The sequence below is a fragment of the Camelus dromedarius genome, chromosome 14 (assembly GCF_036321535.1).
Source record: "Camelus dromedarius isolate mCamDro1 chromosome 14, mCamDro1.pat, whole genome shotgun sequence".
NCBI lineage: Eukaryota > Metazoa > Chordata > Mammalia > Artiodactyla > Camelidae > Camelus > Camelus dromedarius.
Window position 1 is genome coordinate 29,540,007 of NC_087449.1, and position 16,321 is coordinate 29,556,327.

Here is a 16,321-nt window from a genome sequence, read left to right on the forward strand (position 1 = left end):
TAAATATACGTGGTCTCTTTGCAAGGTCTTCCCTGATCTCCGAAGCCGGGGTTAGCTGTGCTTCTGCTGCGTTCCCACAGCACCCTAGCCGTCCCCTGTCATGGGGTTTTGCGTGTTCACTTGGAACTATTAATACACGTCTGTCACCATTAGACATGTGTCGTGTTATCGCTGTGTCCCCAGCTGCATTCTGGGTGCCCAGGATGTAGTGGATGCTCAGTAAATACCAGGCGAGTTGAATGGAATAGTGTGTCCTTGAGAAATGGCTTTGCACTGCCCCTTCCACATGCCTATTAAGCATCTCCAATCTCATGGGTGACCATAGAAAGAGTCTTCCCCTACAAAGTTTTATGAGTAACTGTTCTTTGAATTCACTGACCACTTTTTTGTTTACAAAGCCCTTTCATGTCTGGGGCATCACTGAAGGTATGCAGGTCGGGGCTTGTGTAGCTGCAGGGGCAGAGTGAGGCTCAGTGAGTAGGTGTCAGGTCTCCAACATCACAGGTATGAAGTCAGGAAGGTAAAGGAGCTGCCATCTGAACCCCAGCTGGCGTGACTCCACAGCCCTCCTTTGGGCTCCACGCTCCCTCTCCTGATTCCTCTCTCAGGATTTGCTCTTCGGTTTAGCTCTGTTGCTTTTCTTGCCAGTACCCTTCACCGCTTCTGCACTGATTGCGCGGACCAAGTTGACGTATTCGCACATGACAGTAGGAAGGCTTGCTCAACCTAAGGAGTCAAAGGTGCCCCCCGACTCAGAGATCAGAGACCCACCTCTTCCTTCAGAGACAAACGTAATCAGCTTGATAAGTTTGGTCAGTTTTTTGTTTTGTTTTTTGGAAGTAACCACTGATGCATCTGGCTTAACGGAGGGACTGTTGTTCCTTCTCACAATTGGTTTTGGATTTCTGTCTCCCACCCCCTGCAAGCTTTATTTAGAAATTAACTTAATGATTTTATTCTCTACTGGAATGTCCATTATTGATGTTTCTGGGGTACTCTCCAGCCTTGGCTTCATGATCTCAAAGGACAAGATAGCAGTCCTCTGGGGGCACTGTCGGCCCCAAGGGAGGTGTGCTGTGGGAGCAGTGGCTGCATGCCCCAGACTTCTTAGGAGGTGCCCAGTTTTCAGTATCCTGTTCCATGAGCCCACACACCCATTAACATTTTTGGTACCCGTGCTTTCCAGAATCATGGGCAACTTGCTACACAAAATGTGATACTTATAGTAAGATGCTTTTTTTTTTTTTAACACCATACCTTGTTACAATGATGATGTGAGGGGGGTTATAGAGACACATTTTAAGACATATTAGTTACGTAGTTAACATGAAAACAAGGAAATCGGTGATGGATAAAAATCATGCAGTAAGGTCCTGTTGTTTGTTTAGTGTGGGCTACAGATTTGACCCTGAGCTTCCTGGTGGTCAAAGGAAAAAGAGAAACAACCAGTTTTAAGATGTACATTGTCTGTTAAAAAACAGACAGAGTTGGTCTGGGTAATCACAAAAGGTATGTGCTTCATTTAAAGTGTGTGTACATTTTTCAGTTCAATGTGCAGTATGAAATTTTCATACTACTATAAATATGAAAATTTCATACTACTCTAACTTAAAAAGAGGAAAATTTATAACCTGGGATCTTTTTCGATCACACCTTTTTGGGGGAGTGACAGTAGGCATCCAAATTTTGACTCTAGGACAAAATGGAAATGAAGCAACCTCAGACTAAGCTTCTAGGAATTTTTAAGACCTCTTCAACAGTCTGTTAAATTAAAGAGCATATATTCTTCCTTATGTAATTGAAACAAGAGTAGTTATTCCCCAGCAGAACATCCTAGGATTCCTGGCAGGCCTTCTCTTGGGATATAGAATGTCTACGTCACTAACAAAACTTTGCTAATTATAAAATTCTTGGAGTTGGGTACTGGAAGAAAAATGTTTTGCACACTTTACAAACAGTCCGCCTCTGTGGGGTGAGTGCTGACGTGTGCATCTCAGGTTGTGGCTTATTTGGGTATTCATAGGTCCCGGTTTGCTGATGATGTCAGCACACCGTCTTTATTGAATTATGGATTGGGTGTTTAATCAAGGCCTGTGCCTTATTATTAGCCGTGTAACATTCCATTGTTTCCATGGAAAGTGGAATGTGTAAAACCTAGTTCACACGAAAAGCTGTTGGCCTGCTAATAAATAACGTTTTACAATGCACCCGTTTATATCCCTATAATCCTTGTCTGCCAGGGAAGTGAGAATTCATAAGCTCACCTCACGCTGATGGATGGGGCGGCACTTCTGTCCGAGGGGTGGCCGGCTAGACATACTGTGTGTGAGTTTTCGTAAACTGGTTTCTCCTACTGTGATCCAGGACTCAAGAGTCAGGGCTGTTTTTGGAGAAACACTGATGTACATTAGAGAGAGCTTGAATTCTGATTCTGACGTGCAGCCAAGACTGAGGCTCACCGAGTTGTGCTGTCAGATGGGCCGGCAGATAACCCTGTTGAACGGCTGTGAGCCGTGAGTCCCAGCTCCACGCTAGGCTCTCTGAGGACAGAAATCCTCTGTGCTTTCTTCTGCTGGAATCTCAGACTCAGGATGTCTGGTGAGGCATTTGTGACTCAGGGGAGAGGGCTCAACTTGGAGCCCTAGAAATAGAGGCTTGTGTCTGGGTGCTTCCTGGCCAGAAGCCCCTGGGAAATCTACCTCCCTCTCTGGAGAAGCATCAGAAACCTTGTCTAATTGTGAATTTGGACTTGCTTACCTGGGGACCCATCATACAGTCAATGCCCTAGTACCATCTCTAGCTGCATGAATGTTAATTTAGTGTAAGGCAACTCATTGCTAAGAAGGAGCTGGTCATTTTTACTTCTCTAGGCTGTTGTGAAAATCTAAGTAAGATTATGTCATAAAGGGCCCTTTAAGCAGGAGGCTGTCTATAAAGGTTTGTTCCCAGGCTCATTTTTGTCTCCCCTAGGATTCCCTCCTCATCTTTCTTTCTCTATCTGCTTTTCATGTAACTCTCAGAGATTTTCTTTATGAATCAGTCCCTGACCTTGTAATAGCCTAAAATGAAAAACCAAATTTTTATTGAAGTATAGTTGGTTTACAATAGTGTGTTAATTTCTGGTGTCCAGCATAGTGACTCATAATATATAAAATATAATATGTATGAATGAATTCAATGTGCAGTATGAAATTTTTATACCACTCTAACTTAAAAGGTGGAAAATTTATATATATACATTCCTTGTCATATCCAAAAGTGGGCAGAAGAACTAAACAATCATTTCTCCAGTGAAGACACAAATGGCCAATAGGCACATGAAAAAAATCCTCAGTGTTGGTAATTACCAGAGAAATGCAAATCAGAACTACCGTGAGGTATCAGCCAAGTTCTCAGGGTTGATTTGGAGTTAGCCTGGCTCAGAGAGGGGGAAGAGTTACATGGTTACATTGTTGGATGGTGGCGCTCCCAGGGCTCCAGGGTGAGAGCTTAGCCAGATAAGTTGGGGAGAAGCTTCCCTGGAGCGGGTGGTGTTTGAAACGGGCCATGAAGAAGGGTGGGTGGGAGTTTTATGAGCACAGATATGAGTGTGTCTGAGTGTGCGTGTGTTGAGATGTGGTACCAGCTACTGGAAACACACCAAAGCCATGTGCATCCCCCAGCACAGGCCCAGTGGAACACACATCCAGGTGTGGTCTAGCTGAGCTGGAAGATCAACCACATGGGGGGGAAGGTAAACTTCAAAAAGAGTGATCTTCTGATGGCAGTGAGGAGAAACGGAAATGCCCTTGCCATGCAGAACCAGCTCGCCCAGCTTAGCCTATTGGTGGTCATTTTGAATTTTTTACTATGAAACCTATAATTCCAAGAGTTTGCCAGGTGGAGGATTTGAGGCTTTATACTGTGGAAGCCAGAGATGGATTTAAAGCAGAGGGCAAGGAGGGGGTGGGAGCAGCACGGTCAGGTGGGCATTTTAAGATGATGTCCTAGCTGCGGAGAGAAGGCATCAGAGGGGGGCAAGGAGGGAGGTGGTATCCCTTCTAACGTGTTTTCTCTCTCATCTCATCAGAGGAATCCTTTTTCTCCAAAATATGAGCTGCTGCCTGAATCAAACCTGCCATCGTAGCCTACCCTGTCCTGAAACACCTGTGGACTTTCACCCACCTCCTCCTTCCTTGGATCGGAGGGGACAGTCTTCTCCTGTCAACCTGAGGAGGAGGGAGGTGCCAGGAAGTGGGGAAGCAGGAGTTCTGGGACTTTTTCTACTTCCGTTATGCAATGGGGTCTTAACTCTTTTGGAAAAGTCTTGTTTTTTGGGGGGGTTTTTTTGTTTGTTTTTTTTAAATAATGGTAAAAAGCGGAGCACAGGGGGAAGTGGTCCATTCTTAGATAAATTCCCTCCCCACCATCGATCTTGTCTAATGATGTCTTTTCAGGCTTTAAGCCAACTGCGCCCCCCCCCCCCATGAAGCCTCCCCTCCTTCTGTTTCTCCCCCTCATCTCCATTCTCCCGCCCTTTGGCTGGCTTATTCTCGTGTCTCTCACACTGGCTGTGTGATGAGACCACTGCCTGTCTCCCCTGGAAATCATGAATCCTCTGAGGAGAAGGATTAGTTAGTCATTTTTCTCATTCTTTTCCTACACAGTCAAACGCTTGGTGCATTGAAGGTTTCATTGCTCCGGGTGAGCTGGTTTACAGCTCGCAAGTTATTAGGAACCACTGTAGTTTGATGATACGTTCTTGGGATTCCTGCGTCCAGTTGCCTGGTGGGCATCTCCACCAGAACGTGCCACAGGCCAGAGGTAGACGTGCCCAGGAATGAACTCATCAGCTCTATGCCCCCTTTCCCGTCATCTCCTCCCTCCTCTGTCTTATGCCCCAGGTGGTGGTAACTTTACACACACGTCTTCTCAACTCGTCACCCTGGGGATTGTTGAGCTTTAACTCCCTCATCATCCCCAGTGTGGATTCTCTGCTACGTACTTCCCCACATGTCCTCACCCCTCCATCTCTACGAGTTTGTGTCCAGGCTGAGGTGTATTCCTCACAGCATCTAAGCCTTCTTGTCTCCACCCTGCAGCCTACACGACCTTCCTGAAAGCATCCGTCCTGCGTTCCAGCCCCCGTTCTGCTGCTTGCCAACTGCCGCTTTGGCCAAGTCCACCTGGATGAGCCTGAAGTTTTTCACCTGTCAATAGGGTGTTACGATTTCCCTCACGTTCCTGTCACTCTCCTGAGTGACATCTCCCCGTCATCTCGGGGCTCCTCATGACCAGGCGTCTGCCTCCCTCTCCACCCTCTTCTGTTTGTACAATAATTGTTTGTATTTTGTCATGCAGAATGTCCTCCTCCAGTGCTGCCCCACAGAACTTTCTGTGATGCTAGATATGTTCTCTGTCTGTGCTGTCCAGTATGGTGGCCTGATGAGTACTTGAAATGTGGTCAGTGTGACTTGAAGAACCAAATTTTTTATTTTCATTAATTTTGATTAATTTAAATGTCAGTAGCCATATGGACTAAGGTCTACTGTATTGGACAGCTCAGGTCTAGACTCTGACTATACTAAGCTATTCTGTACCTTTGCACCTTAGTTTAAGGTTGTCTCTCCGGAATACTCACCCCTGCATTCTTCCCAAGGAAACGCCTGCTGGTCCTGTGAGAATCAGCTCCGCTGCCCTCCCCTCCAGCCCTTCCAAACCTTTCCTGAACCTGAGACTGAATTTGGTCCTGCTTCTGCCTTGTACTCGCCACCACTGTGGAACTCATTATGCATCTTACTTTCACATCATACCATCTCTTGCTTCTGTCTTTTTCCTTCCATCTCCTCCGCTAAAGAATAAGGTCCTCCAAAAGAGGGGCTGAATCTCTCCTCCTGGTATCTCAGTGTAGCACAGGACCTGCTGGCCCCCATGCAGTGAGGGACCTGGTGATACAGAGTAAGTGCACAGTGCCTCCTGCATTCCAGCCCCCTTTCTGCTGCCTACCGACTCTGCAGCTTTGGCCAGGTCCACCTGCCGAGCCTTAATCTTTTTCACCTGTCAGTAGGGTGTTATGATTTCCTTCATTGCTCAAGAGGTTAGAAGGATTCCTGATAATATACACCACGTGCTGGGACATGGTAGGCCCTCGGTAATTGATCGCTGCTATTATTAGACGTTCTGGAAATGTTTGAGTCTTTACCCTTGCGATTCCTCAGATACTTGAGTGGTAATCAGTGTGTTAAACATTTGATTAGGAGTGTAACTAGCACTTTTGACAACAGCCTTAATAAGGCGGTTATGACTGTCTCATTTGATGGTTGAAGTTAGACTCCATGACTTGGAAGTGGCTGAGCTGGGATGCAAATCTAAGTTTGTCTGAGTGCAAAGCCCATGCTTGACTTCCTCACTTCCGCTCTCGCAGGGACCTAGACTTCATTCCAGGGAGCGATGCACGTATTCAATGAAAGCAATTCACGAAGGGAAATCATTTGAACACAGCCAACAGAATTCCCCAGACAAGGGGATTTGGGAGACTGCAATTGCATTTCTTGTATGGGGTTTCCATTCCCTGCTTGCAGTTTTTTGGTGAAGAGATAAGGAAACATTTAATCCATTCTCTCAATTAGGTGCTGTAATGGATTGTCATGGGCATTTTCAAGATAAGGGTTCGATGATAGTGTTGTGAAGTGCATTGATCAGCTGCGACTCGGAAGCCTCATTGATGATCAGGTCTGTGTAAAGCAGAAAGGCTGCTACTGTCAGATCCTCGGGGGACTCACACTTCAGAGTTTGAAGGCAGCTCATGGGACCTTCAGGTCAGGGCCTTACTTTCCTCTTCTGTACAGCAAGCCTTGCTTTTGAAGAAGCTCAGCCAGAACTTGGATTCTGGGCTCTTTTATTGACATCGCTGGGTTCCTCCCCTACAGTTGCTTTTTGTTTTCTGAACGTCACTTTGCTTCTCTGCCACTTATGTCGAGTGTCTACTACATAAAGGCTCTGGGTTAAGCTGCTCTGGAAAGACACCTGTCACTGAGATAGAGTGAGACATTTGCCATCTGAGTAGAGAGCAAGCACCGAGATCAAATGCCCACAGTGATGTTAGCCCACGCTGATGGGAAGAAGCCTTGGCAGCACCTGAGAGCCTTACATACAGTAGTTAATGTGTTAGATACAGATCATCCCCATTTTATGAATGCGGAAACAGACCCAGAGAGGTTACATAACTTGCCCATGGTCACACAGCCAGTAAGGATAGTAAAGAGCTAGGGTTTGAACCCAGGTGGTCCAGCCTCAGCCTCTGCTCACAGCCACAGTGCCACGGTGCCTCTCCATTGTCACCCTGATGATTATAACATGAGGTCGGATGGACACCTGGTACAGGGGGTTCACAAACTAGTCTCCACCTGGGATTACCCAAAGAGCTCTTTACCAAAGACCCCTGCAGCAGATTACCCTGCGCTTGAAGGGTCCGAATCCCTACAAGAGGGCCTGAAGATGATACGCCTTAAAAAAAAAAAAAAAGTCTCCAAGTGATTTACATGGACAGCCACATTTGGGCATCAGGTGCTGTCAGTGCAAGTGAAGGAGTGAAAGAAAGGTTGCTCCTGCAGAACCGTGGGCTGGGGAGAGGGAAGGTGTAAAGAAGAGGTGGCCTTTGAACTGGGTATTAAAAGATGACCGGCAGTTGGCTTGGTTTCTTCCATGGGAATAAGTCTGGATCATGCCTGGAAGGTTAGAGGCTCTCAGGAGAGAGAAAGGGGGAGAGAGAGACGCAGGGATACCCCTCTTCCTTGCACTGCAGTGGAAGTGCACGTAGGGACCATGGTGACAGGACTGTCACTGTTACTCAGGACCAAAAACAGAGTAAAATACCTTGTCCTGTAGTGTGTGATTTCAGAGCCCTCACAAAATTGCTTCAGAAAATCTTGGCCCATCTGGCCACAAACCTTGAAATCCCTCAAAGTTCTGCCTTTTGGTTTAAGCCTTTGCTTGCAGCTAGAAAACAGAAAAGTCCTGGATTGCTGACACATCAAAACATGAAATATTAACATTAGCAGCAGAGCTGTTGTAACCTTTAGGGACATACTCCGAGGGACATGACAGAATCGGGGGCGACGGTGAAAATTGTTATTCAGCAAAATAAGGTCTGGGTTAAAGCTTGTCAAGAAAACGCAGTGAGGTGGTCCTGATTGGGGGAGGGGAAGGGGGAGCCTAGGGGAGGAGGACAAGGCACGGGCCCCTGGTCCTCTTTGCTGTGCTGTGTCACCGAAGGCTGGCCTGATCATTTCCAAAGTTTGTAAACCAAGTGGTTCTTGGAGACTGTAGAGAAGCAGAAGTGAAGATTTACAGCTTGGTGGGAGGATTAACACTTCAGCCAGGGTGTGAACAGTGTGTGTTAAAGAAGGAGTTCTGGCAAGGTTGCTGTTTTCTTCTTTTTCTTTCCTTTCCCCCCCTCAACCAGGACAAAACAGAAACAGCAAAGAAAGACTAATTCGAAAACACCAGAACTGGTTTGTGTAAACCCTCATGCTGCTGTCATCCTCTGGGTGACAGATTAATATCCTAAGGGTCAGTGTTCCCATCTGTCCCAACACTTTTCCTATTTAAATAGTGCTTTTCCTCACTACATGCAAGAACAAGCCGTTGTAAATTACTAGAAACTTATGGGAAACTGCTCCCCCGCCCCCCCCCACACTAAACACGCACACACAGAGGAAAAGTTTTTTCAGTTTAATAGCTAATCATTGTCTCAAGTGCATAAAAATGTTTCAAGTACGTATTTTTTAAGAGGATTTCACCGATTCTCCCGACCCTGGCTTTTAAAGCAGGTAGATTGAAGATTCAGGGTGATTTATTTGGATGATTTCAGTAATAAAACTCAAGGGGAAAATTGGTTCATGGTGAACTCGGCCACTTTTCATTAAATGCAGCTAAGGGCCAAGAATGAATCTGAAATGGAGACGAGGTCTGCCATTGGAACTAGGAACAAATAACACACTTTGCATCTGACACAAGTTCTCCTAGGGTCGTGTTAGGAGTGCGGCAGGCAAGCAGTGAACGGGAAATTGACTCCCCACTTGTTGTCCCTCCCTGAGCTCTGCTCCTCTCAAGGCATTAAATGGCTGCAGGTACAAAGGATGGGATGTCGCCCTGGGGGGTTTCCCCAGCCTCCAACAGGAGATGTTTGGCAGATTGCCGCTTTAGGTCTCCATGCACCGTCTACCCTGGCTGCTGCACTAGACTCTCCTTTATGTAAAAGCAGCAGGGGTCTGTGAGCGCCACAGCCTGGGAGTGCAGCCCCACATCATTCAGCGGGGCTCTGGGGCCTCACTTCTAATCTGCCCCAGACGCCAGGTGCCCTTTGGCTGCGTGGGGTCTGAATGTGGAATTTCAGGATTTTTAAACGAGGTCAGAATCAGATGACACTCTTCTCCCCAAATAAAAAAAAAATCATTCCTCCTCCATTAAAAGTAACCTAAGTGCATGTATGGCTTTCATTTAGGAAAAAAGCTTTAAAATGTATTTTGTGTCTGGTTCTCAGCTAGGCCTTCCTCTCTAGGAGATGGAGAGGGTGTGGGGTGGCTCTCCTTTCTTTTGCACCTATGAGATATCACAACTGTGTTAGGTACCGTATATGTGATTGCATATCTTGGGGGTTTTTCCCCCTCAGTTTTTAACTATGTTAACATAAAGGTACAGAAAATACAGAAAAAAATGAGTAAGACATAAATGGACAGCCTAATCAATGATTATAAAATGATATAGTACACACACCCAAATCAAGACGTTGTAACATAACTGGCACCCCAGAATCATCCCGCATCCCTTCTTAATCACAGTCCCTTCCTGTCCTCTAACAGAAACTCCTGTCTTTTATAACCCTTCCTTGCTTTCTCCATAGTTTATCCGTAAATAAATAAACCCATCACTAGTTTCATTTTGCCAGATTTCGAATTGCATATAAATGTAAACACACCAGTGTGGATTCTGGTGTGCGTATCTCCTTTCGCACAATTTTATGATCCATCCACGTTGTTGCAGGTAATAAAATAATTTTTAGCTCGTTTATTTTTATTGATATGTAGTATTCTGTTGTGTGAGTATGCCACCATTTAAAAAATTCATTTTAAAACACCTAGGCTTGGAGCTCTTAGTGCTAATGTAACCATTTTAACTATTTTTTAAAACATCGACTCTGGTGTCCATAAGCTTGCATCTAAAGATGGGATGAGACTGCTGGGTCAGAGAATGTGTATGTATTTAGATTTCAATACGGTATGCATATTTCCAGCTTTATCATATGTTACCAAATTTCTCCAAAGTGCTTGTTTCAATTTCCAGTCCTAGCACCCGTGAGTTCATGCTAGTCCGTGCCCTTAACAACACCTGGTACTTTCAGACTTTTAATTTTTTTCCACCCATTATCCTATTTATTCCTATAATACTCTGTAAGGCAAATAGAGCTCCATTTTACAAATGAGGCAGTTGTATTGTCAATTTTTGAAAAAGACACCATAAAATGCATAAAACTGTAGGAAACATGAAAAGGATTGTCTGTTACCGAAGAGTCAAGGAAGGTCATGCACCTAAAGTTTATGCCTATGTTGTGATTTTAGGAGAATATGTAATTTGTAACACCCAAGCGTCTAATATATCTTGTATTTTATTGGTGTAGAGGTGAACACATTTTGTTAAAAAAAAATTCATGGAATGATATACTTTGGTCAGAATAGGAAAATAAATAGCAAAATAAAATAAAACAAAAACAATGATGATGATGATAATACCTTCTCCTCTCTTTTATGGATTGCTGATTCTGGACCAGATACTGGGCTGAGCAATTTCCTTAAGCTGTTCCCAATGCATTTTTCCAAGAGCATACACTTGAGAGTTCTTGAGTGATGAGAAAAGGCAAAGACTCTTTGGTTTGTGGAGTCTTGGGAGCTTTAATTCTTGTTTCAGGGCCTGGATGTCTGCTGCCCAGGCCCTGAGGTTCTAAATGAACGTTGTGGATAAAGTTCACGTTAGAAAGATAAACCCTCTTTCCTCGTTCTGCCCTCAGGACCTTGTTACTTGTTCATGTTTGCTTTGGAGGTCTTTTGCCTTCAAGGTAGGAGGTTCGTATCTTGCAAGGTCAGCTCTCTTGCACATCTTTGCCCGTAACCAGGAGGAGCTAGCTTTATTAGCCCTTGATACTCAATCTCTCCCCGTGTTAGTAAAGCAGAACTAATGGTCACAATAATACGGGTTTTCATATCTGCTGCCAGGGGAAGGGTCTAATACTCCAAAACAAGATTCAGATTATGGTGGAGGATTTTTGTTTAATACAGAAGGACGCTCCTCTCTCACAAGGGTTAATGCTGAAACTAAAATGCCAGGCATCCAAGGGGAGCCAAGAATGTTCCTACCTCAACGTCGTCCTCTTGTATGACCCTCACAACCTTCCCATGAAGTAGATACGACCAAAACCACATTATAGGTGGGGCAGCTGTTCTTTAGAAAGGTTAAGTCTCAAAGTTGACCCAAATCACACGGCTACGATGTGACAGTCTGCGTTCGAATCCAGGTTTATGTATATCGCTCTTAACTGCTATGCTACACTGCTTCGAATAAGGGGGGGAGATTCAAGGAGGAAAAATCCAGGCTATTCAGGATATCAGCCTGCAAGCTGACTTTCCTGGAAATGAAGCTTTCCTGGGACTGTCATTCTGCTAGGTTTTACATTGAGTTTTAGTATTTGATTCTCTCTGCTTTGTCCAGTAGTATTTACAAGAATTCTGTTAGCAGAGAGCAAGCACCAGCATCGTCCAGAATTTGTACAGAAAGACTATAATCTTTCTGAGAAATTCTCCAGGTGGGGCCATTGTTATGCTATTTGGGAGCCCTGTTATTTTTAGCACAGATTTGCCATGTAAATGGTTAATACTTTCCTAGTGTTCACCAAAGAGCTAAATGCAAAGGCTATAGTTGTAATTTGGATGTAATTTTTTGTGGTGATATTATAAATATGACTCTATTTGAAGTGGGTTGAATTAGAAAACTCATGAATAAATGCTTTGACATAATCAGAATTATATAGCAAGGAACTGACCTACTTTGCAGGAAAAGTCCCCCAGAGTTCCTTAGTTAATAGTACGTTAACCCAACAGAGAAATCTTCCTGTTAATAGCACTTGGCAGAGAAGATTAGAATCTGCAGTTGGTCAGGTAATCCAAAAAAATAACTTAAACTCTGGAATCGTTTTTAAAAAATGATTCATGCTTTCCTTTACATTTTGTTTCAACTGAGGATATATAATAAGTGGAATCAATGTATTGATGTTTTGATGTCCATATAAGGATTTTTCTTGGAATACAGTTTTGCTAATTGGAATGCTGTATACTCGTCTAATAAAATCCATGCCTGTAAAATGTATCTTCTATAATTACCAGTTTTGGTTTCTTTAAAGTAGCATGAGGATTTAAAAACACTTACAAAGTAACCAGAATGTAGAATCCTTTCTTTGTGCTTTTTCATTTAATTTTATGCAATATTTTCTTTAAACAACTTGGCCTTTTTGATTATTTCCAATGACTGAACTTCGTTTTCATGTAAGTAACAACTATCTTTCTTCTTGTGTTCGTGTTTCACTGATATATGTATGATTGAATAATTATGTACTTAATAAAAACAAGTACAACTCACAAATAAGTATAGGAACAAATGTATGGGATTCTGGGTAAACATTTACCTTAACAGAGTTGAACAGAAATCAAGTATCTTACCTAACATTAGTGTTCAGAATGAAGCCAGCATCAGAGGGTGGGGATGCTCACTCCAGACATTGTTTAGCTTAAGAGATGTTCTCCCATACGTCTCCTACAGTTGTTCTGAAGGTTTTAGGTAAAATAAAGCAAGCCGTGTAAATAAAGTGACTACCTTAAAAAAAAAAAAGTGACAAGTACACAGGAGGATCTCAGACAACAGTTGCTTAATTTTTCCTCTTTTCTTACCCCCAACATTTCAGTCACTTACCTCTTTTTATTGAAGTATAGTCAGTTACAATGTGTAAATTTCTGGCATACAGCATAATGTCCCAGTCATACACATACATACAAATACTCATTTTCATATTCTTTTTCATTTTCGGTTACTACAGGATATTGACTATAGTTCCCTGTAGTGTACAGAAGAAACTTGTTATTTATCTATGTTATATATAGTAAATATTTGCAAATCTTTAACTCCCAGTTTATCCCTTTCCACCCCCTTCCTTCCCTGATAACCATAAGTTTGTTTTCTCTGTCTGTGAATCTGTTTCCGTTCTGTAGATAAGTTCATTAGTGTCTTCTTTTTTCTTTTTTTTTTTTAGATTCCACATATGAGCAATCACTCTATTTTTATTAGATAGTTATCATTGATTTAAATGTTTAGTTTTTCTACTAGCCTGTGTACCTGCTGGGGATGAAGGGCATGCCAGAGTCATTTGCTTTTTCTCCATTATAGTGCTTAGCATCTAGTAGGCCTTCTGAAAATAAGTTTTAATTTTAACAGTTGGACATGGATGGGGATAATGCTCAGGGGAGGGAAGGAGAATTCTGACCGAGAGGCCTGTGTCTGGGGTAGGGATGCCAACAGCAAATACTGGGAGCTGGTGTGTAGACAGGTTGCGGGCGGGGAGTGGGGAATGTATGGGGATTCCATCACAGATGCCAAGTCTCAGAGACCAGTGATGTGATCCTGATGGGGATGGTGGGGCCAGAAGTTCCAAGTCAGTCTGATTTTCTGAAGCACCCTTCTGGGAAGCCCCTTCCTTTTTGTTTCCATCTATCGTGCTGCTGGCCGAGACCAATTTATCAAACCCCTTATGCAGAGGCTTGCTACCAGACCAGAGGATGCTTGCAAAAGGAACCAAACATGATTCCAATTCTAGGAACGTCTGAAGGCAGTGGCCATGTCCTATTCATTTTTAGATCTAAGTCTATAAAAAAAGACAAATTGGAGATTTAATTTGGAAATTCCATGATATTCCAGACTCTCCAATCAAACTGCCAAGAGCCTTCCAGCCCCCTGCGTGGACCAAACTTACTGCAGTTCTTCCTTCCTGGTGAAAAAATATACTCTCCAATTGTTGGCAGCTCTGTTAATAAGAATGAAATCCTCCTTCTTTAAACCATGTCTAAACAGTAAAATGTTGCTTGGGCCCTATGCCAAGTAACAAAGAAAAGAAATGAAATGGCCTTTCTGAAATGTCGAGAGAATGACCGTGACTGCTTTAGTTTGCTTTAATTGGAGAACGCTCTCTAGTGCAGGAATGCATTCTCCTCTCTCATCTGCTTCTTTCTATAGCAGTTAGACTCTCTCTTGACCTGGGGGCTGTTTCTGTTTTTAATAACACCATGATTTGTTATCCACACTGTTTCCGGGGTACGTGGCTGGTACCAAGGGCCGCGTGCATGTGATCACAGTACCTGTAACATGCAGCTCTGTTTCTCTGATGTTGGGGCTCGTCAGGCAGGACTAACACTTGGGACCAGTCATCAGTGGTAGCAGGTGGACTGCGTGACCAAGTGCTTTACTACAGTCGGAGGTCATGTAGCAGAAAGGGCACAGACGGGGCCATCAGGATCAGGTTCAAATGTCAGCTCCCTTCTTAACTACCTATACAGTTTGGCCACATCATTTCTTCTTACTGAGCCTCTGCTTCCTCGTCAGCAGAAAAGGAAGCATAATGTCTTTTTTTCCCCATAGAATTGTTGGGAAGATTAAATGAGCTAACGTGGATGAAGCACCTGTGTTATGGATTGAATTGTGTCAATCCTCTGGCCTCCAGTACCTTCAGATTTTCTTGTGTTGAAGTCCTAACTCCTGGTGCCTCAGAATGTGGCCTTACTTGGAAATAGAGTTGTTGCAGAGGTCAGGAATTAGCACGATACCGTTAGGGTGCGTCCTGATCCAGTAGGACTGTGTCCTCACAAAAAGGGAGAATGAGGACACAGAGGTGGACACGCAGGGAGCACATGATGTGAAGATGATATGATGGCAGAGATGGATGTGATGCACCTACAAGCCAAGAAATGCCAAAGGTGGCCAACAAAAGATGGGCAAGAGGCCTGGGACGGATTCCGTCTCGCAGCCCTCAGAGGGAACCCACCCTGCCGACCCCTTGATCTTGGACTCTTGGCCCCCAAAACTGTAAGACTACAAATTTATGTTGTTTAAATGTGATCAGTTCATGGTGCTTTGTCATGACAGCCCTAGTAAATTAACACACACCTGTCAGTCAGTTTCAATTCTTCACCTTTCTTCCCCTGTCCCTCCTCCTCCTCCTGTGGCCTCCTTTAAGTACATCCAAATGATGCTGCAGGACCCTCTGTGGGGACATAGACCTAGGTGTGCAGCGCACGCCACGTCTGATCTTCCAGAGTACGGGGAAGAGGTGCCCACTTTTCTACAACGTGTAATAGGTGCTTTTTAATCCTCTGGGTAGTGCGAGCGGTCCTCTTAGGCGCACACATCCCGCTGTGGAAGGTTCAACAATAATGGCCTCCTGACGCCAACCTGAAAAGGAGCAGCAGATATAAAACATGCTGCTGTTTTTGTCATCTGGAAACAACATTTTTTAAGGCATCTCATCTGGGAAAAGAAGGGATTCTTTTCTTCTAGGCTTCCTGTTTCTCCACTAGCAGTTAAAGGATGCTCTCAGCAGAGGGTAGCAGGGAGAGGGGCTTCCCTGAAAACATCCTGAGTGATTTGCACTGTACAGCGTGAACCTATTCTTATTAATTGAGCAATTGTGGGGGGCGATAATTAGGTTTATTTCTGTTTATGTGTGTATAGATATAGATATAGATATAGATGTATATAGAGATACAGATATAGATATAGTGGAGGTACTGGGGTTCAAACCCAGGACCTTGTGCATGCTAAGCACACACTCTACCACAGAGCTATGCCCTCCCCCCAAAATGACCAATTTTAAAATGTAAAAGGGAGTTCCTTCTGGGTTCATGGTCAAGGCCATGCCCCAGTGCTTCATGGGCATTTCCTTGAAATTGGCCCTGTTAGGTACAGCCTTGCTTTCTATTCGATGTTACATGGAAAAACCTCTGCGTGGCTGGACAGTAGCATCCGTATCACCACTCTCAGCAGCTTTATTATAAAAGAAATTCAGAGTCGGGGAACCAGCAGCACTGATCCACTGACTGAGAGGAGAGTTTTCCAGCCACAGCGCCAAACAGTCTTCTCTTTTTCTCCCGAGCCATATTGAACCCTTTGCCTTGATCTGAGAACCTGAGATCTCAGCTCCTTCAAGTGTTGCAGGCGGCAGTGAGGGAGCCAGGGCCCCTGCAGAGTGAGC

At 44.1% G+C, this 16,321-nt stretch overlaps 1 protein-coding gene across 4 annotated transcripts in view; it reads left to right on the forward strand.

Annotated features, from left to right (window-relative positions):
- DAB1 (DAB adaptor protein 1) overlaps positions 1-16,321 on the forward strand; it is a 1,070,346-nt gene that overhangs the window by 902,346 nt on the left and 151,679 nt on the right. The gene's annotated exons all lie outside the window — the stretch shown is intronic.